Consider the following 16,229-nt stretch of genomic DNA (forward strand, 5'->3'; position numbering starts at 1 on the left):
CCGCATATTGTTTATTAGTTTAAGGCATCTGATTGTAATTACAGTAATCCCTCGCTATATCACGCTTCGACTTTCGCGGCTTCACTCTATCACGGATTTTATATGTAAGCATATCTAAATATATAACGCGGATTTTTCGCTGCTTCGCGAGTTTCTGCGGACAATGGGTCTTTTTACTTCTGGTATTTACTTCCTCAGTTGGTTTGCCCAGTTGATTTCATACAAGAGATGCTATTGGCGGATGGCTGAGAAGCTACCCAATCAGAGCACGCAGTTAAGTTCCTGTGTGCTGCTGATTGGCTCAGCGACGGAGTGCTGCATTAACCGGGAAGTCTCATCTCACTCATTCAGCATTAACATGCTCTTGCTACTGCTTCAGGGGCCGTGTCCAAGTGCCAACAGAAGATGCAAATGATTGCAGAAAAGGTAAAAGTTTTGGATATGTTGAAGGAAGGGAACAGCTACACCGCTGCAGGACACCATTACGGCATCAATGAGTCCACGATTCTTTTTATTTAAAAAGGAGGAAAAGCATATGAGATCTACAGCCGCAGTGTCTTTTAATCAGGGCGCAAAACGAGTTGCAAGTGGACGTGATAAGGCAGTAGTCTGGATGGAATCTGCTTTAGGGATTTGGATTGAAGAGTGCTGGAAGAAGAACAACAAGAGGCTCCTTTAGAAGAGCTGTAACGCTATCCTTTGTTGTGCAGTAAAATTAAACTCATAGTTATCGGACAAGTCGTCGTGTCATTGTTGGTGAGTAACCATAATTAATTATCTACGTACAGTACTTATTACATGTACATAGTTTAGTGTCACTGTACACACATTTTACTGTATACAATTTTTCTTGCATTGTACGTATTTATTGCTGGTGTCCTGTCTGTCGTAATGGCTGTAACATATGTGATATCGGAGACGCTCGATATCTTTAAAATAATATTTAGGTCTTACTGTATATAAACTGTGTTTACATACATAATTTCAACGAATCTTACCTAATATCTAAGAGAATACAAAGGGTTTATGCTGTATAATTGTGCGGGAAATGTTTATAATAGTGTGGGAGAGTTTATAAGGGCTTAAAATATATAAAAATAACCATATGAACATATGGTTTCTACTTCGCGGATTTTCACCTTTCTCTGGGAGTTCTGGAACGCAACCCCCGTGATGGAGGAGGGATTACTTTAACCTGTAACAATATAATGGTCCACGGAATGGCTAAACTATTCCAAATACCATAGCTGCTTTAGTGTTGTTACTCTCACTGCACCACTCGGAGCAGCTGATCGGAAAGAGAATTATCTGTATACAGCATCAAGCACACGCTGCCTCAGCCATGCTGCCTATTTGCACTACTCTCATAAGGCAAAACGCTACAGAGACTTTCCTGTACAGACCTCGCGGATCAGAAACATTTTCATCCCAAGGCCTATAAACGCACTCAATCAATCCATCAAGTGCTCCTTGTAGAACTGTATGTACTTACAAGTACAATTACCTCACTGTAAACTTGCGATACAGTTATAATATTGCACAACCTGTGCCACTTTATAAAGTGCGTATTTACATATGATGACAATATCATTTTTAAGATGAAATGCAGCAAAATATGTTTATTATATTATACAGATAAAACTTTAACTTCATTTAAATAATCTATATTGTTAATAATTACACATGTGAGGACACGGTGCCGCAGCTCTAGTGAGGATCTGGCGCTCCGTTCACGGATTGTTCCTGCCTTGCGCTATATTCTTGCTGTGACACTGCAGAAAGACAGATGAATATAATAATTAAACATGTACTACAAAGATATTTCAATGTTCCTTAAAAGTTTTGAAAAATCGGCGTTCTAAGCTTACAGATGGCTTAACGTCTATTACAGAGCTGATTGTGTGGCGTTTGGTTACTTGGAGAAGGAAAAGGAAGGACAGGAATCTGGGGTTAGTACGTTTGAAAGAGACAGTACTGCTGCAATAAATTATTTCATCGAAGATCGTGCATGGCGCAGCAAGCATCTTGCGGGAGGCAGGAACAATCTCTGGACAAGGCGCCTGCTTGTCAATGTCACTGCACCATCGTGTTCCCATGTTTAATAACATGCTTAGACTCCTATCATCATGAAAATGATATAATGTATACATCTCAGTATTTTAATTATTCAGAGAGCTGTAATATTACGAATGTAATGGATTCTATGTCCTGTCGGAGGAAGAGAAAGCCCGTTTAAGAAGCAGGTAGTGCACATAGAGCACATAGAAGATCAAATACAAAACAAAGCATTTAACGTGCTACTTTAGTTACGATGGGATTTGAGAAACTAGTAAATTAAACGATTTTAAGATGAAGTTTATGATGTTCTACTTTAATGACAAAATAAACTACGTGATTAAAGTGGAAATTTCAAGATTAAAGTTGACATTTCGTGCATTTTTCCCACTGTGTGCCTATTTGTTTTACTTTGTACCCTAATAAGCTTTCATATGACATTCAGACGGTGGGCTACGACTCACTGCGACTTTCATATCTGACAACTTCTTTATTTCGGGCACTGTACGACTTTGTGAACTTGAGCTTTTGAGTTTCTCTGACACTCTATGTCATTCGATCAACTTCCTTTGTTGATTATACCACTGTTTAAACCAACAAATAGTACGTTTTTCCTTGCCTCCACTTGGTATCTGCTGAAATTCTTCTATTTTCCCCCATGCTTTTGCCACTGTCTTTTCACAGAAGGCTGCACTTAAGGGCTATTTATATTGATTTGCATATTCAAAGAGGTGTAATTCTGGGAGGAGTTGGGGTGGGGCAGCAGGCATGTGCGTTACTTTTCACGCTGACCGGGATTTATGTAGCAGAAGAACGTGGAAGTTGGCGTTCACACAGATTTATGCATCTGGATTTTTTTGTGCGTAAGCACATTTCCGCTTTTGTCCGTACACCATGTTATAGTGTGAATTGTACACACGGCGTTATACATGAGGCCCCAGGAAACTGCCCAGTGAGGGCAACTGACTCCACCCCTTCCAGTTCTCTGTCCACAAAAGCCCCAGCTTCCCAGAAGGAGACATCATTTTGGCAGGAGTGACCCGCTTAACGGAATTCCCAGGCAGACTGATCTTGACCCTGACCCTGACCTATGGCTAAGAAGCCAAACCTTATTTCTGTACTTTTGTATCCCAGACACAAGGTTAAAGATGGTGAAATTGCATTCTTTTTCTTTATTTTTGTTTGTAAATTAAACAGGAATGACTCAATTGGTACCCCAAATTTTCTTCCAGCAACCTATCCTTCCTGCCCCCAGCCACAAAATAGATGTATGCATCAATATACAGTACTTAATATTAAAAATATACACATAGTGGTTCAATACATAAATAATAACATAATACCCTCTCTCTGTCTATCTTTTGAATTGTTTTGCTTTATTTGATATCATTTATCCATTCTGCTCACTAAAGAACTGTTCGTTGTATCTTTGTTTGTCTGTTTGTTCAGCAATCACACAAAACCACTGAACCAAATTTGTAGATATGTTGCATTGACTGTTGAAGGCCTGTGCGATGGAGCTGGGGAGTCCTCTACAGCGCATCTTCAACCTGAGCCTGGAACAGGGGAGAGTCCCGAGGCTTTGGAAAACATCTTGCATCACCCCAGTCCCAAAGATATCACGTCCTAGTGAGCTGAACGACTTCCGGCCTGTCGCTTCGACGTCACATGTGATGAAGACCATGGAGCGGCTGCTGCTTCACCACCTAAGGCCACAGGTCTGCCACGCCCTTTACCCTCTGCAGTTCGCATACCAGGAGAAGGTGGGAGCAGAGGATGCCATCATCTACATGCTACACTGATCCCTCTCCCACTTGGACAGAGGCAGTGGTGCTGTAAGAATTATGTTTCTAGACTTCTCTAGAGCCTTCAACACCATCCAACCTATGCTCCTTAGGGACAAGCTGACAGAGATGGGAGTAGATTCATACCTGGTGGCATGGATCGTGGACTATCTTACAGACAGACCTCAGTATGTGCATCTCGGGAACTGCAGGTCTGACATTGTGCTCATAATACAGGAGCGCCTCAGGGGACTTTACTTTCTCCGGTCCTGTTCAGCCTATATACATCGGACTTCCAATACAACTCGGAGTCCTGCCATGTGCAAAAGTTCGCTGACGACACTGCTATCGTGGGCTGCATCAGGAATGAGCAGGAAGAGGAGTATAGGAACTTAATCAAGGACTTTGTTAAATGGTGCGACTCAAACCACCTACAACTGAACACCAGCAAAACCAAGGAGCTGGTGGTGGATTTTAGGAGGACCAGGCCCCTCATGGACCCCGTGATCATCAGAGGTGACTGTGTGCAGATGGTGCAAACATATAAATACCTGGGAGTGCAGCTGGATGATAAATTGGACTGGACTGCCAATACTGATGCTCTGTGTAAGAAACGACAGAGCTGACTATACTTCCTTAGAAGGCTGGCATCCTTCAACATCTGCAATAAGATGCTGCAGATGTTCTATCAGACGGTTGTGGCGAGCACTCTCTTCTACGCAGTGGTATGCTGGTGAAACAGCATAAAGAAGAGGGACGCCTCACGCCTGGACAAACTGGTGAGGAAGGCAGGCTCTATTGTAGGCACGGAGCTGGACAGTTTGACATCCGTGGCAGAGCGACGGGCACTGAGCAGGCTCCTGTCAATCATGGAGAATCCACTGCATCCACTAAACAGTATCATCTCCAGACAGAGGAGCAGCTTCAGCGACAGACTGCTGTCAATGTCCTGCTCCACTGATAGACTGAGGAGATCATTCCTCCCCCACACTATGCGACTCTTCAATTCCTCCCAGGGGGGTAAATGTTAAAATTATACAAAGTTATTGTCTGTCTGTATACCTGCATTGTTATCGCTCTTTAATTTAATATTGTTCTTTATCAGTATGCTGCTGCAGGAGTATGTGAATTTCCCCTTGGGATTAATAAAGTATCTATCTATCTATCTATCTATCTATCTATCTATCTATCTATCTATCTATCTATCTATCTATCTATCTATCTATCTATCTATCTTAACAGTAATTTGCTGTTGGTCCAAATTAAAATCCAGGCTATATGGTTCTTCAGGGAGTACGTTTGTAATGGAGGGGAGGGGGATGCATCACTCCAAAATTGGCAAAGTTGGAGCTCATTACATTTTGCTTGCATATTACAGTTTGCACAACATACATAAAATCTAGACTTTCAGGCATTTCAAAACTTAATTTGAGAAACTGAGTTGTAATGGGGGGTCAGCCAAAACTGCATTATCATACCCAAATGATTCATATTGTTTAGGATTTGCCCTAATTACAAGGCAGGCTACATTCTATGTCAGTGGTTGTGAAGTGATGTGTGACCAACACAAAAATTATGCATCACACAAAATTGGCTATATTTTAAATTATAGGTTTCATTTTGATGTACTGTAAGAATTTCATTGGGAGTCAATGGGATGTCCAACAGAACAAATATATATATATATATATATATATATATATATATATATATATATATATATATATATATACAGTATAAATATAGTAATATATATATACAATATATATATAATAATAAGTAAATAATTGAAGCAAAAATTTAAAAAAGAGTTGGGGATTGCCCCGTATAATGTCCAGTGGACTGAAAAAAAGAACGTTTGCAAAAGTGATCGAAAACAAAAACATTTGACAAAAAACAGTAGTGAATTGGAGGTTTTTATACAAAATGGTGACCCTAAGAAACTATGGCTGGAAATGACATCTTAATTGTAAAACAGAAGTGACATCATCATGGAGGGACCAGAAGTGACATCACCAGTAGGAGTTGGACACGGAAGCAATGTTGGACAGCCATTAAGTCTGGTGAATAATATACATATATATATAATAATAATACTTGGAATAAAACCGTTATCTCGCGATAGATCACTCACCTTAGGGATTGTTGGCTGCCTCCGAAGTGCTCGTGTGTAATTATATATATATATATATATATATATATATATACACTAGCTGTGCTAGCCACTTGAGACGACTTGAAATCTAAATAATCAATGGATTGCACATGTATCTGTTATATGCCATTTGGCATGGGATTCGTAAAAGCAGCGTTAATATTTGTAATGCACCATCTGTTGGAATAACTATGGCAGTGCATTTTATTACCAAAAATGTTTGTGTTGCACCATCTATAGGAATGACAAAGACATAGCAACCAGACTGACATAGAGACAGACACATCAACGTGTATCTTTTTTGTATATATAAAAATTGATCTGATTTTGTACCTGTACTGCAACATAGAAATTATAATTATATTTGTTGTTTATACTGTATGTTGAAATTTATGCTGAAAAACATCAAATCAAATATTATGTAATCACTGATTTCACTGGTCAACAAGCATTTTGCTACTGGGATTCTTTCATCTGTACTTTAACAAATTTCACTTGCTGACTCCAAACCTGAAAACCGTTTCGTCCAGCATGTCCCATTTTTTAGTTATGATGTTCCAGGTCTTGGACAACTTTGGTGACTGGACAGTAAAGGTGATGCGTTTCAGCATTTAAGAAATAAGTTTGGTCTCGAGAAAAGTGAAGCCCAAATTAAGGAAGGTGTTTTTGTTGGCCCTGAAATCCATGAACTGATGCTTGACGATGAGTTCAAAAGGAAACTGAAGCCCACTGAATCAGCACCCTTATTCGTGCAGGTTGTCCAGAATTTTCTTGACAGTCACAGAGCAGAGAATTATACTGAGCTTGTGGAGAATATGCTGAAAGTGTATTAGCTTACGGGAGCCAGAATGTCACTGAAGATGCATTTTTTACATTCTCATCTCGACTTTTTTCCACCAAATCTAAGCGATGTCAGAGATAAGCAAGGGAAAAGATTTCATCAAGATATAAAGGTGATGGAAAACTGATATTGGGAAAAATTCACTCCGAGCATGATGGGTGACTACTGTTGGTTCTTGCAAAGAGAGACAGATGTGCAGTACAAGCGCAAAAGCGAGTGCCTCCAACATTTTTGGACACACTGACCTCACTTTTATATTGAGGTAAATTGACATAAATATACTTTAACGTGTCTCTGGTATCGTCTTCTGGTTTGTTTTCAGAATAAACACATCAAAACAATTTTGGTGGGACATAGTCCAAACTCCAGATATCATGTTTATATATTATATTGATATTCAAAAGTGTCAAAACGTCAATGATGTGTACAGTGATCCCTCGCTATATCGCGCTTCGCCTTTCGCGGCTTCACTCCATCGCGGATTTTATATGTAAGCATATTTAAATATATATCGCGGATTTTTCGCTGCTTCGCGGGTTTCTGCGGACAATAGGTCTTTTAATTTCTGGTACATGCTTCCTCAGTTGGTTTGCCCAGTTGATTTCATTGGCAGATGGCTGAGAAGCTATCCAGCTTACTTTCTCTCTTCCTCTCTCTCTCTCTCTTGCGCTGACGTAGGGGGGTGTGAGCAGGGGGGCTGTGTGCAGCTGCTTCCTGAAGGACAGGCTGCATGGAGCTTCGCATACTTAAAAGCTCAAAGGGCACGTATTGATTTTTTTTATCTGTCTCTCGCTATCTCTCTCTCTCTCTCTCTCTCTCTCTCTTCCTGCTCCTGACAGAGGGGGTGTGAGCTGCCGCCTTCAACAGCTTTGTACCGGCGGTGCTTCGCATACTTAAAAGCCAAAAAGCCGTATTGATTTTTTTTTTGACTGCTTGCTTTGCACTCCTTTGAAAAGGAAGATATGTTTGCATTCTTTTAATTGTGAGACAGAACTGTCATCTCTGTCTTGTCATGGAGCACAGTTTAAACTTTTGAAAAAGAGACAAATGTTTGTTTGCAGTGTTTGAATAACGTTCCTGTCTCTCTACAACCTCCTGTGTTTCTGCGCAAATCTGTGACCCAAGCATGACATTCTAAAAATAACCATATAAACATATGGTTTCTACTTCGCGGATTTTCCTACTTCGCGGGTGGCTCTGGAACGCAACCCCCGCGATGGAGGAGGGATTACTGTATTTCAAAAACCTGATTTGCTAGGTTAATTCCGATTTCATATATGAAATCAGTGTAAAAAACATAATAAAGAGATGCTCTGAAGTTCCCAGAAGCAAACAAAAAATATTTTTTTGTAGACCAATGTTCTAAATGTACAGAACAGCATGCCTTTGGAGATCACTTTCACTTACTCCATAAATACGAGAGACAGCCCTCTTTAGACCCCACAGTCAGGAGATGGGCTGCAGAATTTTGTCATGGCAACACATTTCTTGAAGATAACCAAAGGTGAGACTGAAATTCAACATCAATAAGATTGGCAAATGTTACCACTGTGGAGCAAATCATAATGGAGAATAGAAGAGTGATAATGCATGAGATAACAATGTGCATGCTGGGTGCCCAGATTGGTAACTTCAGAAATGAAGCATCATCATATGTAATGTTTGAAGGAGAATTTCATGCTCATAATTTCAGACTGGGAGAAAATTTAGCAAGTGGTCCAGGAGTGAGGATGACAATCCAAGTCCAAAACAACAATCAAAATAATGGAAAGTTTTTCTGAAACTCCTATAAGTACATGCACACACTTTTTATATGTTAATGGTGTAGCTTGTATTGATTAAACACCTCAAAAAGCAAACAACACCTGTCAATATGCAGTGGATTTGTTTCTGCATTTGTGGTTTTCTCATCAGGGAAAAGCCAAGGGGGGCTTGAGGGGCTGTTGTAGCACTGGCGTGGTTGACATTCTTAAAATAATCAATTCCAGTTTTAAAGATTGTCTTTAAATGGACTCACATTGTTTTTAAATAAACATAACTCAAAATGATTTTTAAATGTTAAAAGAAGGCCGATATCAGTGGAGGTATAGCCTAGAGATATCACATTGCATTTGATCGCAAACTCATCATTAGTCAGCTACAGTGAAGCATTTGCATTGATTAGACGGTTAGGTCAACTAGTACCCAAAAATTATTCTGGGTGACTACTTATTGCTTTTATACAGATAGAGGGTTTGTAAGTAATCAACAAAAATTGGGGCACCTGTAGGAATTGTTTACATGAACTTTTTAAGGCTTTTCCCTGAAAAAGACCTTGTGTAGAACTCTGAAAATTACATTGTTTTCAATTTTTGGTAATCTAAGCGTTTTTTTTCACTTCTGACTGTCTGACTATCTGACTACTTCTGACTATCTTTGTATCATTTTGAGTTATTCACTGGACTTGAACTACATGAATTTCAATACAAAAATTGAAAAATTTGAATGTTTTAAATGTTTGACCTGTAGTATACATATCAATATGTGAAATACTCTGTAAAGAATAATACAATATAGAAAAGGTGACAACAAAATATTTGCAGAGCTAAATACAGAGAGGACACTTGAGCCAGTGATGAGACCTTGGAAATAACATATAGTTGTTGACCGCACAAGTTCAATAATTTTCAAATGGTACAATGTGAAGTGATTTTGTTATTATTTATGATATTATGCACAACTTTTCAAATCCACAATGGAAAGTCCATCTTCGGTTCTACCATTTGCAGAAGTTATTGAAATATTGCTTAACGATTTGTCTATTGTCCCGACATTGCAGCTCATGCACACCCTCTGGTGACCACCAGTGATGTGCAAGGTTACTGATAAAAAGACAGTCTATGTTCAGTTTTAATATACTAGCATTTAAGTAATTAAATAATGTGTTGTGTATGCTGCTTTCTATTGTTTTTGACACCAGTTAGTTGCTGATGCTCATAGTCCTATTATTAAGGGCAAAACAAATAAATAAACAGGTAAACAAAATAAGAAGTAAACATTACAACAGCCTAATTTTAACCTGGATTGCTTTCCCCTAACTATAAATGTGGAGAAATCATCATTTACATTTTAGTTTTAAAAATTGATCCAACACATGGATAACCAGGACATGCTCACTGCCACCTTTTTATAGACTGGATGATATGACTTAATGCATCCTGTGAGTTCTGTGTCGTGTGACCAGCACCAGGCATAGCATCCTGTAAGCAATGGGGCCACGATTAACACAAGATCAACACAAAAAGGCAGTTACCACATTACAACTAAAAACTAAATGACGTTGCCAAAATAATGATAAAAAATAAACACTGAGAAGTTCAAATGTGAAATTCCAAAAATAAAACATCTTGATTCCACACATGTGAAAATCAAGAATTCACATTTCCACTATATTTTTTATTCGAAGACGTGGGCTTGTATGTTCTGCTGAAGCAGAATGACTTTTTATTTTAGAATCGGAAGATTAAATCAGAACCAAAACAGAGTACATCCTATGGTTAAAACCTAACACACAAACTGATCTTTCACCAAGTCAGAAATGCAAGACAAGAATAAGAATAGTAAGCCAGAAAATCCATCTTACTAACCGAAGGTTGTAAACCGGATATGGACGCAGGGCGCTGGGCACATCGAGGCGCACGCGCACTGCTGCACTGCACAGAAAACACAGAAACGAGAAGGTTGTAAACCGGATGTCACACGCACTGCCGCATTGCAACGAGCCCGCCACATGTAAACTACACTTGCTCTAATCCACTGTGCCAGTAATGTAGATCACATAACGGTCATTCAGTTAGGCGCCCGCCCCAGAGTCCAGAGTCAAATGCAGCGGCGTCCCAAAACGCTGTGGCGCCTGCCGCGCGTGCCTACAACGTGCTTGCGAAAGGAGTCACGGCTCAAACCAAATAAAACACAGAAACGAGACTACGACCTGTGAACTACACCTGAGGTAAAGTGTGCACGCCAGGTTGTACGGCCGCCCGGACGCGACTGCCCACACCACCGCATATACCCTCCATGATATGTCTTCACGCAGCGGCTTCCCACCGAGGCGCATATTGCGCTGTGGCGCTCGCCCCACAGTCAGACGCAGCGGCTTCCCAGAGTCAGTAGGTGGCCCCCAAACAACACAACCTGTTCAAGCAGTCGGTGTCAACGAAGACAACAGACTCACATCTCCACAAAACGAAACCGCTCTAGTACAGATATGCTTATTGGATTAAATGACATTTCCCCAGACACACCCGCCCTCCATGATATGTCATATGAATTATCCAAACATGGATACCTAAATGGTACATAACATGATATGTTATATACGGTCACGCCGATGACATCATATGAGTTTGCTCCCGGAGAACTCTGGGAGGTTGCTTCAGCAATGGTCAGCATGAAGCTCACCATAATGGTGCTGCCCATCAATATTCAAAATGGTGCTGCAATAAGATGTTAAAATATTTCAACTTCATCAGAAATATAAATATATATTTTTATAAAATTCCTTGCTCTCAAAACCTTCAGAACAGTAATGAAGAAGTCAAAAGGAACTTCTTAGGAAAGTGAATAAGTACACCAGTCATAATATGGTATTTATCAAGCATTCAAATTAATTCTTGCACTAAAAGTCTAACTAAGATAAGAATTTGTCCAACCTCAGAGTAGGAAATGAGTAGACTTAGGAAATGTCCTACTCCTACTTCTACCATGGAGTAGGAGTTCACGTTTGAGAACAAATAAGATCACAATTTTATGGCACCACTTGACGTAAATTGACACTCATAATGAAGCTTTCTAGTTTTCTGATAACACAGGTGATAAAAATCAAAGACAGTAAACATAATTAAGGAAGCACATTGTGCTAATATGTACAACATCATGAATAACATTGAAACAGACATCAAGATGGAAACACTGAGATACCCAAACACTCAGTGAGAGTTAAGCCTGATAATGGCCACGCTTACTATCCACAGCTGTACTTCCATAAGATTAACCTTCCCACTGTAATGACCATGTGGCTAGTTTTGCACTGTTACTGAAGTTGTGTTTACTTATGCACTGTTCCTGATGTTCTTCCAGAGTTGCTGTCTTCTTAGCTTTTGCGAGGCTCTATTTATTCCATGTCCTGGAAGTCTCTGCCTGCCTTCTTGGACTTTCTCCAGCATGTAAGGTGTAAAGACAATGTTCCAAGGGTTCATGGAATGCAAAGCTGAGTGTACCTGTGTGACATTTTACTGTAAATCACCCATCCAGTCCCATCTTTCTTCAGGGTAATATGCTTGCGGTTCCTGTATAGTTTCAATGACCACCTGGGTGTTGATATTGTGCTATTGTTTGGGATTCACATATTGGGAGCACATCCACACTTAGGGTAATAATCTTCATGTGTGTGACAATGTGCATGAATTCAGCCTTACATTACTTCATGTTGAGTAGTGGGCAAATGTATATTCGATGTACTACTTCATGTGCTGTAAGAGCATTCAAAGTTTGGTGCAAAGTCTGAGAAATGCTTGGTTGTGAAAGACACAAATCATCGCTATTATAAAGCTGCATTATCTTTGTGGGCAAAAACATAACGTTATCAACACTTTAGTTTGGGTGGACACCACACGGCTTCTTCGCATGGATGGAGTTATCACATGATGTATTAGATTTCTTACTATTACTGTTCCACTTCTGTTAGATCAATATTTGTTTATATGTTTATTGTTGTCAATTGTTTCAAAAACATTCTGCCTTTGCTGAGATGTACGTGCTGATCTCTACCTGAGCGCCATCTTCTGGCAGCAACTAGTGAGTTAGGACAGCTCATGAGGTCTCCGAAATCCTCATGAAGTCAGGAATACTCCTCTAAAATAGGAAAATGGTTTTACTCTTATTCCTAAGAATAGTAGTAGATTTGCATCATTCTGAGATTTTTAAGCCAGTGATTACAATTTTCCTATTCTCAGATGCTTGATTAATATGGGCTCTGATCTTATTTGGCTTAGCTGACACATCTCTGTTTTAGAACAACAATAACATCTCCAATATAAAAATAGTGCAGGAATTGTTGTTTAAACTTTCTCCCTTTTTAATAAACAAATATCAATTTTGTAATCTTTACTATTCATACAGCATTATGAAACTCTGACCTCAGACTGTAAGGCCAACTGGAGTGCACAAAGAAGCATGAATTTTGTTAGTAAGTAAGACGATAATTACAATATTAGGTTAGAGAGCCCAGAGGTTTTATTGTTATATTATTGCTTAAGTGTTTCACTTGATAGTGTACTATAAATATTATCATACTGTTTCTATTATAGTTTAATTGTCATGACAAAGCTTATTTAATTAGTACAAGATAATCAGGACTTCCTGGATTAAACAAGAGAGACCCTAAGTTAATTCATATCACTCTTAAACTAATCCATGCATATTAAAAAAGCCAAGGAACAAATAAAAACTGTGTGTGTGTGTCAGAGAGCTAAACAGGAAATATTTGGCACAGTTGGAATGAAGGCAGCCATGGGAGGGAACCTGTCAACGTACACTTGAAAATCTCCACCATACATTATAACACCATCCCCTGGAAATGATTGCCTTCTTTTAGCACTAAGGTGTTCTTTGGCAAGTTTTATTTGTTTTTAGTTTTATTTGCATGCCCTGATTAAATGTATCCACACACAGAAAATGTAACAGAGCATCAACTATACCATGACTGTCTTTATTTACTATATGGCACCATATGGCAGTCCTTTAAATGTACACTTTCACAAAGAAACCCATGCAGTTTTAGTGGGGACAATGGAAGTAAAACAGAAGAGGAATGGTAAACAGCTTTCTGTGCTGCTGGCTACTGCAAACATCAAAGGAAATTGATACAGTACTGACCAATTTTATGGGCCTTTTAATGTATGAAATCAATATGGACTACACACTCAACATTTTAACACTAGAATCCCTGAAGCCTACAAAAAAACTTGTAATCTCTGGCCACCTTAAATTCCTTCACACCTCTCCATTAGCATCTTTTGTTTTGCAAATGTGTAGATCAGCACAAGCAGCAAGCAGCCTGCTATCCCATCTCCCCACCAATGCCACTGCTCAAGTCAGTCAAAAAGTTCTCCAGCTCTAGTCTGTTTATCTGGATGTGAGGTGCCTGGAGTTGTAAAGGTTAAATAATATATCGTTATTTGGAACACATGCATTTCATGTGTGTTCCGTGTCTACAACAATCTGGGTAAGTGTAGGATGACAGGAAATGCGAGACAAGAAATGTTGAACACATAGCTAAAACAGAAACTGAAGTCCAAACATCAAATAAACATGTTCAACATTTCTTGCCTCACATTTCCTGTCATCCTACTGTACATTTACCCAGATCGTTGTAGACACGGTACACACATGAAATGCATGTGTTGCAAATAACGATATATTATGATAAGCATATATGAGATATGAGATGAGCAGCGGCAACGGCAGTGGTGGTTGGGGGGGTGGGTGTAATGGGATAGCAGGCTTCTTGCTGCTTGTGCTAATTGACACATTTGGAAAACAAAATACGCTGAATGGAGAGGTGCAAAGGAATTTAAGGTGGCCTGAGGTTACAAGTTTTTTCATAGGCTTCAAGGATTCTAATGTTAAAAATTTGTGCACATGATCTTGCTGGCACTGGCTTACACCTTGAATTTCTTAGGTGTTAGAGAATCACCATATTTCCATTGCTTTAGCTGTGTTTTGGATTCTACGTCATAGTGATGTACCTTAATTTTATCCCTAGTTATTAAATGTTTCTTATTTATTTTTCCTAGTTCAAATTCTTTATTCTTTTTTTTCCATGGAAAATTGGAAGTGGTGATGCTTCATTACAGGAGTCAATATTCTCGTCACCCAACATGCACATGCCTTTCTGATTTTACATAAAGAATGGATTCATCTGACTCATAATTAATCTGAATACTGGCCACTGCCTTACATTGGTTCTTCACTGACATTCTCTGTGCAGGCAAGAGGAACTTCTTCTTACATTGTAGTTGAATGCTGTCCATACCTTAGGTTGGAACAGAATTCTGCAGCCCATCCCATGGCTGTATCATATGAACAGATCATTGGAAATGTTGTGACATTGGAAATGTTGTGACAAGAACAAGCCATTTGTTCCAATGAGCTCATGTATTTAATTTATCTAGACTATCCAAAATAACATTATGTAGAGATTTGAAGGTCCCTAAAGTCCTACTCTCCACAACACCACTTGGTAATTTTTCCATGTGTTTGTAGTTCTTTACTTGAAGAAAAAATCTGTCCTTTCCAAGCTCCCAACTGTTCCCATGTGTTCCTGCTACAGAATTTATTTTAAAATAACAACTGGGAACAGCTGTACTAATTTCTTTTAAAATTTTCAAAACTTAAATCATGTCCACTCTTAAGTTCCGTATTCTGGTAGGCAAGGTAGAAAAATATTTAAATAGAAACCAGGAGGAAAAGGCAAAGTCAAAAAACAAAACAATCGAAAACCAAGAAGTCAGCCACACTGATACCAAAGTCATATCACAAGGCAAAAATAAATTTCGACAGAATTTGTTCAATAGAGATTAACTTTGTTGATCAATATCAAGATAATGATACATGAAAGCATAACCTGGAAAAAAGTGACAGCATTAATAAGTCAATTAAGGCACACATAATGTTGGCAGTTGTTGCCACAGACATGAAGGTTTTGTGTTTTTATGAACTTTAACACAGCATTCCTTGGGGACAAATAAAGTACTGCCTCTCCTTCTGTTCTGTAGATGTGTATGGCATAATAGTACAACAAGAGTTGCTGTAACAGGAATTTAAAAACTAAATATCTTAACTTTAAAAGTATTTAGTGGTTTTAAGGATCATGTACTTTGCCCTAGAAATTTTTTTTTTGTGTCTTCAGTGGTAAATATAGAAGTGGACACAATAACCCATTCATTTTCTGTTCCATTGTCCATCCAGTTATACCATAGGACTATGGGGGTACAGACCCTGTGCTAGTAACTATTAGGTGCAGGGAGGAAACAATCCTGGATGGGATGGCAGCTCACTGCAGGGCACACTCACTCACACCAGCTTGGATTTGATTAATAAATTATTAGAACACACATGTATAAGAAAAAAGTTTACTCGGACATGTGAACAATGTATACAGTGAGTACATACATTTATGGGTCAGATTCGCTGTAAATATACTCACATTCTCCCTTCAAGTTTTCTTTTATAAATCCCAATGTTTCCATGGAGAGCTGCGTATGCATATTCCACCTCTTTTTGTGTGTATGCAAGTTTTATAAATCTGACCCCAGGTCTTCATAATATATGATATGCTGTTAAACAAAATTTT

The sequence above is a fragment of the Erpetoichthys calabaricus genome, chromosome 11 (genome assembly GCF_900747795.2).
Source record: "Erpetoichthys calabaricus chromosome 11, fErpCal1.3, whole genome shotgun sequence".
Taxonomy (NCBI): domain Eukaryota; kingdom Metazoa; phylum Chordata; class Cladistia; order Polypteriformes; family Polypteridae; genus Erpetoichthys; species Erpetoichthys calabaricus.